This window comes from Stenella coeruleoalba, assembly GCF_951394435.1.
Source record: "Stenella coeruleoalba genome assembly, chromosome: 1".
In the NCBI taxonomy this organism is placed as follows: domain Eukaryota; kingdom Metazoa; phylum Chordata; class Mammalia; order Artiodactyla; family Delphinidae; genus Stenella; species Stenella coeruleoalba.
Genome location: NC_137169.1, coordinates 55138691 through 55154800, shown reverse-complemented (window position 1 = coordinate 55154800; position 16110 = coordinate 55138691). Strand labels below are relative to the sequence as shown.

Here is a 16110-nt window from a genome sequence, read left to right as displayed (position 1 = left end):
TGTTAGGGACTGGGGGGAAAAAAAAGGAACAGCAGCCTCATTTATCCTAAAACTTTAAAGATACCTCTGGAACTCTCCAGTTGAGTAAGGAGTCAGACCTGGAGATGTCAGCCAAAATTTCCCGTGTTCCTTTGTATCCTACTGACAAGGGTTTGTCGTCATCTGGGACAGCTTCCCAGACAGCCTAACACACCTGCATGGTGGTGATGAGGAAGACAAGTGCCAAGTTCATCAAGTGCTGTGCAAATGAAGGAAAATCAAGGTGCTGGGGCTGGGGGAGGGGTGGGGTGGGGGCATGTTGCTGGGGGAAGGGAAGTAAACACACTTGGCAAGGATGGAGATGGAATGGGACGGAATTACAGTCTGGAAAATTCTAATTACAAATTATCATAATTTTTCAATGCACCACTCATTCAGTCAACAGATGCTTACTGTCGTTTTCTTTCCTGAAAATGACTTGCTGATAGGAAAGGTACAGATTTTTAGTAATGGTGATAATGATACTGGCGACTAGTTATTAAATGTTTACTGTGGGGCAGACACTATTCTTAGGCATGTTACACCTATATACCTATTTCAGTCTCATAAAACACCTTTGTGACAAGCACTATTATTATCCCCATTATATGAGTATATATGAGGAAACAGAAGCGTATTTTATTGAGTGCCTAATGCAATTCACATTGTACCTCATATGCATATCTTATGTAATAACAAAATTCCTGCAGCTCCAAAGATGAAAAACGAAGACCCTGGGAAATTAGGTAATTTACCCAAAGTCATTTGGCAGGGCTGGAATTTGAACCCAGGCAGTGCGACTCCGGTTATGGTGCTACTAACCCTATTGTCTCATGAGCATTTGCTACCTGGTAGCTGGACACATATGAAAAACACTCCTGTTAGGAGCTAACACCCAAACGTAATGCAGATCAACAATCCCTTTACGTGTAATTCTAAAATTCAAAAGGCTCTGAAAATCACAAGTTTTGCATAACACATCTGCTAGCAAAATATGACATGACATGAACTTATTGGTAGTAAATCCTAACTTGAACTGATGTGGATTTATAGTCTTTATTAAACCACTTAGTGAGTATTTATTCTTTTTGATGCAGATGTACTAATGCCTCTGATTACAGGGTTCTGCTTTAGATTTCACTGGAGGTGTTTCATCATCAAGGTGCAACAGGATTCTGAATCCTAAAACAGACATCATTTTGGAGAAGGAATTATAAATCTGCAGACCTCCAGCCCCAGTTTTCTGTGTCAATGTCACTGCCACCTACACTCCCAGACCACATTCTCTATTTTCATATAATTTGATTTTCACAACCTGCTCAGTACCAAGAGTGCACGTTTATTAAAAACTAACATAATTCATGAAGTGTCTCCATATCTTGATGAGTGTGGTCAATTTCTTATTTCATTTCTGGCAGCGATATTTCAGTTGATACATTATCTGTCCTATCCTGGGAGGTGTTCCCCCAAGAGGTGACTGATGGAGTAACCCATGTTCTGGGAAGCAAAGCAGATCCACTTTGCTCAAAACAACTACCAAGGGCCACACCTAATGAGGAACCTCAGATCCTTCCCTCTTCTTTGTTGTTAAAAGAAAGGTGAATTCCTCAGTAGTAATAAGGAATATAAGCCAGGAAGTGTTTGCCAGGCCGTGTCCAGCCCCTGTTTTACTCATTCATTTTCTTAACAATTACTATCAATCATGATGGCCAACACTTTTATTAGAGCCTTTTATGGCTTATAAGTGTTTCTATATTCTCAACACCTAATAAAAATTAGGTGGGTAATAGAAAATGTTAAAAGAAAGAAGTTATAGATGTAAGCAGTAGTGATCTTATAGACTACTTATATATTTTATACAACCCTCTTACCACCCCAGAAATGAAAGGTGGCCTGCTAGAATAATAGTTTGGAGCTATCACCAAGCAAACAACTTTTTGCTCCTCTCCCCACAGCGGGGAAGGGTGTTAGTGAAAGGCCAGTAGAACCTAGACAAGTAACTCACAACTAAACAGGTCAGCCAGCCACGTCTGGTGCAAGGTTAAAAGTTCAGGCTTAGCTGTGTGCCCAAGATCTCAAGGTACAGAGTGATATTCCATTATGCTCTAGATTAATGGCCAGTAATAATCTTTCTTAAAATGCAGGGCCTGCTAAGCCCAGTTCTCAAAGGCTTATTAGGCTTAGTACTTTCATAGTTTACAGTTTCACATAGATGATCTCATTTGATCCCTGCAACAACCCGATGTGGGAGACAGCGATCTGAAACCTATTTTACAGATTAAAAACTACAGCTCAGAAGTTAGAAAACGCATCACAGGTAAAATATTGAAGTGTTGAGGTCTAAATCTAGGTCGTGAGTTAAAAACAGGCATTGCTTCTAGCAAAACTATTAAATTTATTCACATCACCTTTTCGTTCAGGATAATCTAGAAATCCTATTATCAGGATACAGAAAAAGAGTGAAGACTGGGGTCTTTTTCTATCAATTTTATTTTAAGCAAGATACAATGTGCTGGTATAACTTTATATACATATGACCAATGTCAGGCATAACTAATAAGAGTCCCAGACAAAGATTTTATCTTTTATTACTTTCTATTGCTATGTAAAACTGTGAAAGGAATAGAATACAGAGTTTTCTGGGCATTTTATTTTTAATTTGAGAGCCAGGAATTCCAAATGATACACCTAGCTGACATTTTCGTGACTGCAAGAGTTTCTTGGTTGTCAGAGGACTTGAAAAGTGGAAATGGAAAAAAGTTTTCTTAAAACATGACATGAAGAGCAATCCCAAAAGGTCAGATTGTTCGTCTTCTCTGATGCTTCACTCACAGTAACAGGGTTAGGATGTAGGTGGGTAGGGTGGGCATGCCGCATTCTATTTCCAAGTTGTCACTTTCCCTTACTCAAATTCCCTCGAGGACCAAAGGAATTCCAGACATTTGAACTCTTAATTTGAGCACAATCTGGAGGGAGTTTGAAGTCAATCTCCTCGGTGTACAAATCCCTGGAAGTAAAGGCAAACATATTGCTTGTTCTTGCCCATTACTCTTCTCATTCTTGTCAAATACTAGAAGTAAAAATACACTTTGTTGTATAGTGAAAACATCATTAAAATAGGTGAGGGGTCTTTACAAGTTATTTTAAGGAGAAATAGTTCACTGACTCCTCTTTGTCAGTCATATTAATTTCCATAATCAAAAGAATACAAGAACAACAACATGCCTTATTCTTTTTGCGGTACGCGGGCCTCTCACTGTTGTGGCCTCTCCCGTTGCGGAGCGCAGGCTCAGCGGCCATGGCTCACGGGCCCAGCCGCTCCGCGGCATGTGGGATCTTCCCAGACCGGGGCACGAACCCGTGTCCCCTGCATCAGCAGGCGGACTCTCAACCACTGCGCCACCAGGGAAGCCCCCATCATGCCTTATTCTTAAACTCAAGGCAACTAAGTACTCTGATCTAAAGACGAAACTGACCTTTCCCTCATTAAAACACATACCTTGGAAAACTGGAGGTATCTTCTGAAGTTAATTATATGCATATCCTATGACCCAGCAGTTCTCATCCTGGTATATACCTAGCAGAAATGTGTTCGTGTTTATCAAAAGAAATCTTAAGAATGTTCATAGCAGCACTACTCATAATAGCCCCAACCTGGAAATTATCCAAATGCCTATCAGCAACAGAAGAGACAAACTGTGTGAATTCACACAGTCGAATATTTGGGCGAGATGAAAATGAACACACAATTGCAACATGCATCAACGTGATGACTCTTATAAACATATTTCTGAGTGAAAGAAGCCAGACACCAGGGCACAAAGAATGTTAATTCCATTTATATCAAGTTCAAAAACAGGCAAAACTAACCTAGCCTATTAGAAGCCAAGATAGTGGTTACATTTTGTGGGACAGTCAACTGAATAGGGCATGAAGCCTACGTTTGGGATGCTGAAATGTTCTTTCTCTTGATCTAGGTGCTGGTTACAGGGATGTGTTCACTCTTGTGAGAACTCATCCAGCTGTACATTTATGAGTGTGCACTGTGCTGGATGTATGCTATACTTCAATAAATCTACTTTATTTTATTTATTTATTTTTTTTTGCGTTATGTGGGATCTTCCTGGACCAGGGCACGAACCCGTGTCTCCTGCATCGGCCACTCAACCACTGTGCCACCAGGGAAGCCCAATAAATCTACTTTAAACACACATTCTAGGCAGTCTCTTTAAAATATACCCATGACAAATGTTTTTGTATATTTTAAAAATCATTTATGCAGTTTTAAAAAGGACAATAATCTATTAACTGGGCTATTATACTTAAAAAAAAAATCTACACCCCAATCTGCAACCAGATGAAATTAGACTGTACCAATACTGGAGAGTCACCTAGCAATTTACAGATAAGGGCTCCTGAGCCTTCCCTGAGGCTACATATTAATTACTCCCTCAAACTCTAAGTATATACCATGAATTAGTTCTTCAGCTTCCCATCAATGGTACTGTACTAACCTGAATTTCCAGCAAGAAAAAAGTTGTCTTTATCTGAGTCTCATCCAACCTGGACGCTCTAAACTTATATAACACAATTTAATCAAATCTCCTATTTGCATATTCTGTTCTTTTATTCCCTAAGCGCTGCCTTCCCCCTCCTCCCCCAAAGAGGAAATTAAAGAGCCACATTACACTTGAATACAGTTCCCCTACCTCTCCCGCATGAAAAGAAAAAAAGACATCCTGCTCTCTGTGTGTGTGTGTGTGTGTGTGTGTGTGTGTGTGTGTTAGTGTGTGTGTGTAGGTGGAGGGAGAGCTACTTTCCCTCACCTCTTAAGGGCTGCAACTTAGTCCTTCCCTGTCCCCAAGTCCTCACTCCATTGACCCACCCTCCCTACCCACCATCTTTCCCTCCCAAATCTCTCTATTAATTGAGCCTGCTTAACAGATGGCAAGAGAATTCCACTTAACTGGAACAGGAACAATTACATGAGTGTTTAATAAGATGGTCAATCCTGACAGTTGGCTCCACCTTCACTCCAACAGCTCTGCCAAATTTGAACTAGATGTTTAAATGAACGGTATAGCACAAAACCACAGAGGAGAAATACCTCTAACAAGCCTAATAAGGTTCTGTTGGACTCCCTCCCTGATCTTTGCTAAGAAAATGCAGGACTGAATTTTTATTCAAAAGCTTATTCTCTTGACGTTTACAGGTCTCTGTCACAAGCCAATTTGGCTGACAGTTCACTAACAGCTTCATTCCTCTCTGGATCTCTTCCTACTGTTCTAGGAATTATGGCCAAAGGGAAGGAAAATATAGATTACCACTGTTATCTCAAGATGTTGACCAACATTAACCATGCTGTCATTAAAACAAACTCCAACAATCACTGGACAGGGAATTAATGGCAGCTTAGTTTAAGTGTTTCAGAAGAAAACATATGCATAACTCTATTCTCCCCTAAGCATACCCCATGAATAAGCTTTTACTAGGTTATAAGGGATCACTCTGCCCAGAGTAGACATTGTCCGATTTTTACCAGACTATTTAACCTCACACTGTTGAACATATGGAAGGTCTAAGGAGGTCTAAGCCTCTAAGGAGGCTTCATCATCTGCATTCTGAGATCACAAACCTGCTGCCATAAATCTCCATCATTAAAAAAAAAATCTCTAAATTTGTTCATCTGGATACAGGTAGTTCCAGAAAATAGTTTACCAAGAGTATTGAAAAGGTTACCACTAACAAAAAAAATAATAACCTAACTGTCCAATAGGGGACCGATTAATTACACTTCATCCAATCAATAATATACTGTACAGCTAATAAAAGTGTTTACAATGATTTTTGTTATTGTTCATATTTTAAAATGAGCATTTTAATACACAAATATTGTTCTAATTACATGTGTGTAAAGGGGGTACATTATGCATAACAGTGTTACCGTGTATATTAACCGTGTATATTAATGTGCTTTGCAACACATTACCTCACTTAATACTCATAGCAACCCTTCATAGTAGTTAGCTACTATGTCATCATTTTACAGGTGAGAAAACTGAGGTCTTAGAAGTTTGGTTTGCCCAAATGTAGAACACTGTAATTAAGTGACCAAGTCTGGGTGCAAAGTTTGCCTTACTCCAAAGTTTATGTATCATCCTCTATGTAATCATCATCTTAATAGAGAAAACTTAGGTAAAATCTAGAAAGTGACCAAAATAGTAACAGGGCTTGCCTATGAATAATGAACCCAGAACATATATTCTTTCCTCCCCACCCCCCAATCTCAAAATGGAGCATGAATTTCCTTTATGATGGGTAATGACAAACATTTTCCAAAGAGTTGACACACTAGGGGAAAAAAAGACATACGTTCAGTTACAATAAACTCTACAGAGAACCATTTGTACTAGATCACCACCTTGAGAGCTTACAGAGGAAAAAGTAAATGTAGGGGCTCATGCTTGATCCTCACTATAAATATTTGATCTTGAATACCACAGTGACTTGCAAGAAACAGGGCTATTCCAGTTTCATGACAAAGGGAAATGCTTAGGTACTGAAAATCATGGTAGAGGAAGAGGCCTAGATTGGGAATTTAAAACAAAACGAATCAGTACACAATAGATGACCTTGTGCAAATGGTACCCTGGGCACACATGTCCTGCCCCAACAGACTTCCTTATTTTGTTTTACGGTTGCTATATATAACAAATGATATAACTATTGCTTGTGTAGTGCTTACTATCTGTCTAGCACCAGGTACTTCACATATCTTAACCTCATAAATGTGAAGATAAATTTACGTAGACTGCACTAAAAACACTATGAATGTATTTCACATACCATTATGATAGTTATTCGAACAGTCTTCATGGTCATTCTATTATTATTCTATTCCATTATTGTTCATCTCTTAACAATATCCTCTTAATGATAGCTATGCTATGATAGTTGGAGGTACGGGGGGCCAAAAATACCTGTATAAATATTTACCAACTCAAGTCCTACCTCATCCCTAACAACCTCCCAAAGGTAATCTCTCCCTTCTCTGAACTTCTGCAGCAAAGACAGTCTATGCTACAGTTAAAATAATATGTTCACTGTAGAAAATTTGAAAATATGTAAAGGAAGAAGAGGGGAAAAAAATCTACTGTCTGACCGCTCAGTAAAAACCAGTTTACAGTTTACTTTATTTCCTTCCACTCTTCTAGATTTCTAGGTTCTAACTTTGTTGTAAATTTTTTGACAACTGGCCCATGCCATGATTCCTCAGCACATTGCATGGTACACAGTAAGCATAAATATGCGTGTGTGTATCCATTAATCTAGGCATTAAGTCATACAGACGGTCAGTTTGGTTGATTACTCAACCAGCTAGCAAAAAAGGGAACAAAGTATCCTTTCTCTTTAAGATAAAAAAAATTCCCCTTTTCTCAACAATCTATTAATAGAGTCTTCCCCCCTCACCTCTGTTTTTCCTTCCCTGTCCTCTTCAGGCTCTAAGTATATACACACACAGCCCCTCGGATACTTCAAGTTTGCAAAAGAACTCAAATTATGAATTCCTTAGTCTCATGGTATTTAACTTACCCTTCAAACCAACATGAGCTCTGAATAGCAAGCAAGAAAGCTCGTGGGAGAGTCACAAATCGGCGACCAGGGTCACCTTTACAAAGGGTTGCCAGTTTGGGCCCTCTCTATCCCTCAAAAGAAATTACAGGGAAAAAGGAACAGCCTGCAGTCTGATTTAGCAGGGAAAATCTAAAGCAATAATCTCAGCAAGCAAAGTTTCTAGTCTTGATCACTTCATTTCCTGTTGTAGCATTTAAACCAGGAGAGCCAGGGAGCAAATAGGAACGGAGAGAACAAAGACAGGCATGGAAAGATGGAAACACTTCCCTAAATGCAATAAAGCTTCTGAAGGGTTACTGAATTTTTGCTGTTGTTGTTGTGTTTGGGCTTTCAAAGGAGGTAAGAGGGGGAAAAGGCAAGTAAATCAGTTCCACATGTTGGAAAGACTCAGCCTTTTAGCCAATGTAACTTGACTATAATATTCATGACAATGCACATGGAAACCTCTCAGAAATGGAAAGCTGACTTGAAGCTGACTTGCCCAAACGCTTTGCAGATGGGGCCAGATTTCCACTCCCCGACTTCCACTCTCCTAACTCTTAATTTCCTCACTCCCTATACCCCAGATCTCCATTAAGGCTTTTTAAATTTCACCTTGAAGGGAAAAAAAAAAAAAAAAAAAGGCGGGGTAGTTAAATGGCCATGCATTTATTCTTGGAGGAAAGGCACTTCAAGTATATAAGCCTTCAATATTCAGTGCTCTCTGTGTGCGCAAATCCACACAAATGCTCAGGTCCTAGGGAATCCATCCATCAAGGACAAAGGGAACTGGAAACCCTGAAATGCTTAACCTTCCAGACCTAAATGACAATGTTTAATTAATAACTCAAGTTAATCACGTCCTTTCTGATAGAGTCAGAAACCATGTAAAATATGGCTCCATATTCTCAAGGAGCTCATTCTCTAGTTGGGAGAAGAAATGAAAGATTAAGAAGTAAGCATGAACGGTGAACAGTGCAATGCAGGCTCCGGATGAACTCAGGATGTTTGGCACAGACCCAACGTGCTGCCAGAGTTCGTGGGGGGCTGGGGAGCAGGACTCTGAAGAGGTGGGCTTGGGCTTGAATTTGAGGTCAGATTTAAATAGGAAAAAAAAAGAAAAAGAGCTTAAGTGAGAGCATTTCAGAGCATTCACAGAGAGGGTTTGTCACATAGTACTAAACACAAAGTACTAAGTATTCAATACTTGGGGCCAGGCACTGTTCTAGACACTAAAGATACAAAAAAGAGCGTAACAAAATCCCTGCCCACGTGGCCCTACCTTCTAGATCCTTTGGCCTCGAGAAAACCCTTAAAAAGGACTTACTAAGCACTGGCCTGTATACTTGGAAATGGGGTGTTCAAAGATAAGGAGATTGCTTCTTTTGTAGCAAAGCTCACAATCTAGAGACAGACTCCGGAGTCAGTAATCATGATACAAGGTCAGTTGCCTAAGGGAAGCTTTTGGAAATGAAACTGAACTCAATGGAATAGAACTCAATGTGGAGGTTTTTCAAGCCAGGAAGAGGAGTTGGATGTTACACATATGGTAGGCACTGAGTAAAGAGTTTTTTGAATGAGTAAATGAATAAATGTGTATTTGCCAAGAAATAAAGAGCTGTTAGGAGGATTTTTAGCTGGGGAGTGACATGATGAAATAGGTGCTTTAAGCATGTTTATATTCCACATGCTCAGAGCCATGCACCCACTTCCCTCAACTGTTCCTAAGCCTTCTCACAAAGAAAAAAACCTAGTCCATTTAGAAGCCAGTTACTGTCCCAAGGATCTGTGACAACTTTAGGAACCAAATGAACTGGATCGTCTTTGATCCTTCAGATGACACTTGACCTTAAATGAAAGTTTCCCATTTGTCACATCTCCTTTGTAAAATTTTAAAATCCTCTGAGGGGCTGTTTTATTCAATTTTAAGACCCCTATAGCACTTGCACAGAGCGATATTATGGAATGAGATGTACTTGTTCAAAAAATAATTTATATAAAAATAGCTTAATGAAAAACAACTGTTCAGGTTTAAAGCACAGTTGCAATGTTGCATTCTGAGTTGAAGACTAGTTTTCTATTTTTTTTTAATATTTATTTTATTCATTTGCCTGCGCCGGATCGTAGTGGTGGCACATGGGACCTTTGTTGAGGCATGTGTGCTCTAGTTCCCTGACCAGGGATGGAACCCGGGCCCCCTGCACTGGGAGCATGGAGTCTTAACCACTGGATGACCAGGGAAGTCCCGAAGACCGGTTCTCGACATTTCAAAATATGCTACTGGGAGTCTGTTTTGGATGGTTTTCAAATAAAATGTTCATTTATGCCATCTCCAAATAGAGAGAATTTTTATAAGTTCAATTCTGGTTTATTCTATTATTTAAAGTGATGCTTCATTAAGTGCAGAAACTATAAATCAAAATTTATCACAAAAGCTAATAATGTCAAATTGCAACTCTGTATAAACTAGCTCTGTATAAATCAGCTATATGCCTGATGAAGGCATTAAGCCTCCCTAGGTCTAGTTTCCCTTACCTATAAAGTGGAAAATTGGGTTAGATTATATAAACCTTGGTGATCTTAAAATTTCCACTCTATTATTGTGCTAGAATCTTACTGAAGTATAGATTGCTAGACTTTTGAGAAGCTACTAATGCTAGGTCCTTCTGCCATATGAAATGGATGCTTCAAGAAAATTATATTTGCTGGTGAAATTTGACTTAAATTGTTAAGAAAAATGTTATAAACATATCTCTAAAACTTGTTGCAGGAGGAGAGGCCAAGTATTGAAGGGATGAATAGTTTAAGATGACAATTTAAATAGAGAAAACCAATCTTGAGAGTGGTGAGCTTAAACGTGGACATTAAGACGTGAAACCGAGCAGTTAGCCTTTCTGGAATAAATGTGATGCTAATATGATTACACAAATGTCTCCCAGGTCCTCCTCACTGTATCGTCTTTCAGGCTTTCACAGCCAGGGTGCCTGTCATGCATATCGAATACCATGGTAACAACCCTGCTGTAATGGCTCCAGCACGACATGCCATGATTCTCAGCAATAATCATTAACTCACATTTCAATGAACAATGAATGGCTCTCTGGGCTCAGATTCACAATATAATTTTAATGAATAAATGCTGGTTAAAATTATTTCTGCAAGTTTTTAGGGCTAAAAAAAATAGGAACGTGAAAGGGAGTTTAAAACAAAACAAAACAAAACAAATCCTCTATTACCAGCTGAGTGGCTGTGGAGAGGTTAGATGTGCACCAGTTCCTAATTTGTAAAATAAGAGGCGACAATAATAGCGAGCTTATGGGTTTTTTGTGAGGTTCAGTGCTTGTATAGCACTTATTCCTTACATACAGTAAGAGCTCAGTAAATAGTAACTTTCAAAAATCCTTCAAAATGAACAACTATTCCCAGGAATAAAAAGTCATTTGAGATTTCCTGTGTCCTCATCCCAATGTCAGGAGCTCTTCCAAATCACACTTCCGAAGCCTTCCATAGTGACAAGACTTATTAAAAACTCTATTTTCAGGAAATGGCTTTCACATTAGCTCCCAGTGCCTTGACAAGCTTGGCTCCCAGGCTCAACGAACTGCCTTCTTCAAGTTTCTTTAGAAACCCACATGCAAGCTGGGTCCTTGAGAAAGTGACTTTCCCTTTGATTACTGATGATACTTGGTAGGGAACACCTGTCTGAGCACAGGCCAAATCTCTAGTTTACTAGAGTCTGCGGCTTTGTAAACATTTGCCAAGGAGGCCAGAGGCATAAATTCAAGTTGGGAAATACATCACAGAGATGCTGGTCCCTCCCGGCCTAGTACTGCTCAACAAACAGGGTTCCTGCAGGTACCAGGGGACGGAAGTAGTCCTAAAAATCCAACCTGCAGGTATTAAGCAAATAGGGGCTACAGGAGAGGGAGAAATGCAATAATTAGCTATGCCTCTAACAGAACCCAGAGGCTCATCTAGACGCCTCCCCAAACCTCCTCAAAAAGAGGCCAGAAGATTAAACCTCCTTTAGCGCCTTCACTGAATTATTTACTTCCACATTGTGTTGCAAGTATTTGTTTAGAAACATGAGTAGTGACCTCACAGAAGGCAATAACAACTCCTGCTCACCTGGAGAGGAGTGTGAGGACTGAGGTCCAGGCTTTGGAATCATCCAGACCTCAGTCATCTCAGCTGTGTGACCAGCACAAATTATTTAAATCTTCTGAGCCTAAGTTTCCTCATTTAAGCAACATACCTCCAACGCCGTAGAGACAGAACAGGGTGATCGTCACTACCTACTAGGCTTGCAGTTAGAACTAAATGGAATGACAAGCTAGGACAAGCTAGTGACTGACATATAGTTTTTGCCCAGTTAAGCACAGCTGGTATTAAAATTGTCAACATTTTCTCTGAATATCCCATAGACTGAGCATCCAGTGTAATCACCATTAAACGTCCAATAAATGCTTAATGAATCAATAAAAGATTTGGTATTACTTCCTCATTTGACAGAAGAGGAAAGTAAGCCTCAAACACCATATATGATAGGTCACAATCAGGGACAGGACCAAATGCTGGTTTCTCCTGGCTTTCAGTCATGCTGATTTCTTATGTAACTGCTGCATAATGAACTAAAAACTAAAACCTATTTTTTTTTAATTTATTTTATTGATTTACAATGTATACATAGTTGATTTACAGTGTCGTGTTAATTTCTGCTGTATAGCGAAGTGATTCAGTTATACGTACATATACATTCTTTTTCATATTCTTTTCCATTATGCTTTATCACAGGATATTGAATATAGTGCCCTGTGCTATACAGGAGGACCTTGTTGTTTATCCCTAAAACCTATTTATTTACCCTACAAAGACAGAATGGGAAGGGAAAATATATTATCTAAAACTACTGAACAAGGAAAAAGCCAGAACCTCAAATTATTCTCCCCACCAAGCAAATATATGTCTTGAGTTCCTGGAAAGGGGCATGGTATAGTCGAAAGAGCGTGGGTTCTAGAAGCAAGGAAGTCAGACCATGGTCCTCAGCTCCACTACTTACTGTCGGGGTTGGAGGCATGTTGCTTAAATGTCCAAAGCCTCCATTTTCCCGCCTCTAAAAATGGGTGTAATAATATCCACCCGTGGGCAATGACTGCTAATGGGAATAAGGTTTCTTTGGGGGATGATGAAAATGTTTTAAGATTATGGTGATGATTGCACAACTCTGGAACTATACTAAAAGCCACTGACTTATGCCCTTTCAATGGGTGACTTTATGTAAACTATACCTTCCTATGGTCATAGCTGTGAGCACTTAAGTTACTATCTATGTGATGAATATGATGAAGAATACATACTGGGTGCTCAATAACAGTTATACAAATTGGATTTCCATCACTAAGATAGCGGTTATCAGACTTTATAGAGATACAAAACAAATCCTGTTTGCTTGTAATGAAATGCAGATTCCTGGGCCCCCGCCTCCAATAGATAATGGGTCCCCAGGCCCGGGGGAGGTCAATATGGGCGAGAATCATCAAGGTAGTTGTGATGGAGGTGGCCCATTAATCACTGTTTGAAAAGCCCTACACTAATGCACCTTTCAAATCAAAGCACTTCTGTGAATCTCCTTGAAATATCAGTAATAGTCTCCCTATGTTGAATTTCTGTATAAATCCACATTTCCATAGACTATAAAGTATGGTCTGGTTAAAAGAAATACCTTAAAAAAAAAAGAAAAGAAAAAAAAGGAAAAAGAAGGAGGGAGAAGGAAAGAGAAATACTCACTCCCGCTGACCACTTAGAGGGGAAAAAAAGGGGCATATTCCAAATCTTCAGTCACTGACAGCTGCTCTCCACTTGCAGCCACCGAATTCAGAATTAGAGATGAACTAATCTTTGGGTGGGGCTTCCTGGGAAGACAGGAGGAAGGAAAGAAGGAAGGAGCACTTGGATTTGCAATGTCTCTGCCTTACCACCACCCTGGGAGGTGTGCGTCGTTAGAATCCCTGTTTTACCAAACAAGAAACTAACTAATGAATGAAAAGGCAGCTTCCTTCAGAGCCACACAACCAATCCGCACAGGGTGGGGTTACTTTCCCACAACTCTAGGCTCCCCTGGAGGCCATGGCTCAAATCTGGGATCAAGATTTCTTGGTTCCTCAAACTGCTACAACCGCTGGTGAGCTTCCTTTGTCCAACCTTTTCCAGCTGAATGTTCTGGAAGGGCTCACCTTCCCAACGTAGCCCGGCTCAGTTTTCTGTCACTGAGCACAGACTATGGGCTGGCTCTGGACGAAGTGATGCTAAGACAGCCCCATCCTTCAAGAGCTGACAGTGCAAAGGAGAACAGGGAGGTGTAAGCAGGTGTGCAGAAGCTGTAGCTAGTAGCCAGCCTGAGGAAGGCACACCTGAACCAAACACAACACAAAGTTACCTGGACCCTTGTTCTCAGCACTCAGCAGGGAATATTAAGGCCTAATGTGCAGTGCAGGGGAGACAGTGGGAAGGTTGGCTGGTTCGTTTTTTGGCCTGGGGTTCATATTCATCAAAAGCCCCAAACCTGTATGTTTGATCTTCTCCTAATGAGACTTTATACACAGTCACAGAGAGAAAGTGACAAAATGAAAAGAAAAAGGTATTGATCATACAACTTTGAACGTGTATCCCATTAACAGAACACATCATGCATGCACAATATTCTCTAAATTCATGCTTTAAAAATAAATAATGGAAATTAGCTCAGAAATGGCACAATGACGCCGCATAGGAGTTAATTTGTTAAACAGATATATTTAAAATATAACAGCGTTGGTAACTGTTTGGCATTTCTTCATTTATTAATACACTGCTTCAAAACTGGAGTTGAGTTGGACAGCTCTCAGGCTCTGGAAGGCCCAGCTGCTGTTAATACACATGGTTGATCCAACGCTATCCGGGTATTTGCATTATTCCTCATCTATAGCAACCACAGCCCAGTGTCTGCAAGGCCTGATTTTGGAGCTCTGTTCAGAATGCCACCTCTCATACTCATATAACTGCCCTCACCCTGCCACATTCATCTCTCATTCACACCCTGCCTCTTAACACACTGATAAACAGACACAAATTCTCTTACTGTTATCTACCTCTTCTACTATTAATACCACCACCGCCACTTTTCTCCTCCTCTTCCTCATTGCAACATTTCAGGGTAAGAATAATAAGCCTCATTTTTTTAGATGAGGAATCAGACAGCGCTAGTAAAAGTGGCAGAGCGAGATTTGAACTCAAATGTGTCTGACTCTAGGACCAAGGCTCTTGGCACTTCCAGGCCCAAACTCTCTAATAGCTTCCCAATCATTTCAGAGTAAAAGCTCAAGTCCTTTTCCTGGTTCCAAAGCCCCTACCTACAGCCTGTTCACCCTTTGACTTCTCTCCTGCCCTCTCCCCAGTCTCAGTCTGCTCCAGACACACTGGCCTCCAGGTTGCTACTTAGACCTGTTGAGCAATTTCCAGCCACAGGGCCTTTGCACTTCCCGCTCCCCCCTTTTTGAAAAACATTGCCTTTGGATGTACTTGCTCCCTCCTGCCTCTGGAGTTCTGCTCAAATACTATTTTACACAAAATAGCGACCCCAGTAACTCTTGTCACATCTCACATGTCCTATGTTTTACTCTTTGCTGTCTTTCCCTGTTGGTATGCATGTTACATGAGCACAGGGACTTTTGTTTTTTCCCCACTGTCCCAGTACCTAGAACCACTCAGTTAATAAATTCATGAGAGGGGCATAAGTTGTACACACACCATGAGAGAAACATACCCCACTGGGAATTCATAACACAGGGAATCATTCAAAGGGGTGGCTTCCCCCGCCTAGAATGCACTTTACCACTAATTTTCTCAGTAAATTCCTCACTAAGGCTCCCCTTAATTTTTCACCTCCATGGAAAGTCTTCCCTGCTCTCTATGCAGTGGGGATATCCCACTATTCTAACACTTACAAAACACACTGCAATTATTTGTTTACATAGCTCCTCCCCGCCCCTGGTATCTTGTGAGTTTCTAGAAGACAAGGACGGATTCTCATTCATCTTTGAATTCCCAGCACATAGTAGGCATGTTGTTATTGACTGCATGGTATAATACTACCTTCTAATACGCCCCAGAGAAACTGTCAGTATTTAGGCAGCACTATGAGTCTGGCATTAAGAAAAATCATAACAGGGAAGATTCTCCAGTCACAGAAAGCAGTTATCACCAACGAAGCTCATCAGTGTATAAGCATACTCAGCCTGCACTAGTGTAGCAAACACTTTTCTATGTTTGAACAGCAAAGAGACATCGGGGGTAATAAGCAAATTAACAAGCTGAGAATCATTCTGAATGCATCTCTACAGATAGGAGTTCTGCCGGAGCTCATGTTCTTGTTGACCTTGTTTACCTCTCCAAAATAAGTTCTTCAAGGCGGTCTCCTTTGTAACTGTTCCTTCAAGGCGG

The 16110-nt window shown here is 40.3% G+C and overlaps 1 protein-coding gene across 6 annotated transcripts in view; it reads right to left on the bottom strand.

Annotated features, from left to right (window-relative positions):
- CACHD1 (cache domain containing 1) overlaps positions 1 to 16110 on the bottom strand; it is a 234753-nt gene that overhangs the window by 150288 nt on the left and 68355 nt on the right. The gene's annotated exons all lie outside the window — the stretch shown is intronic.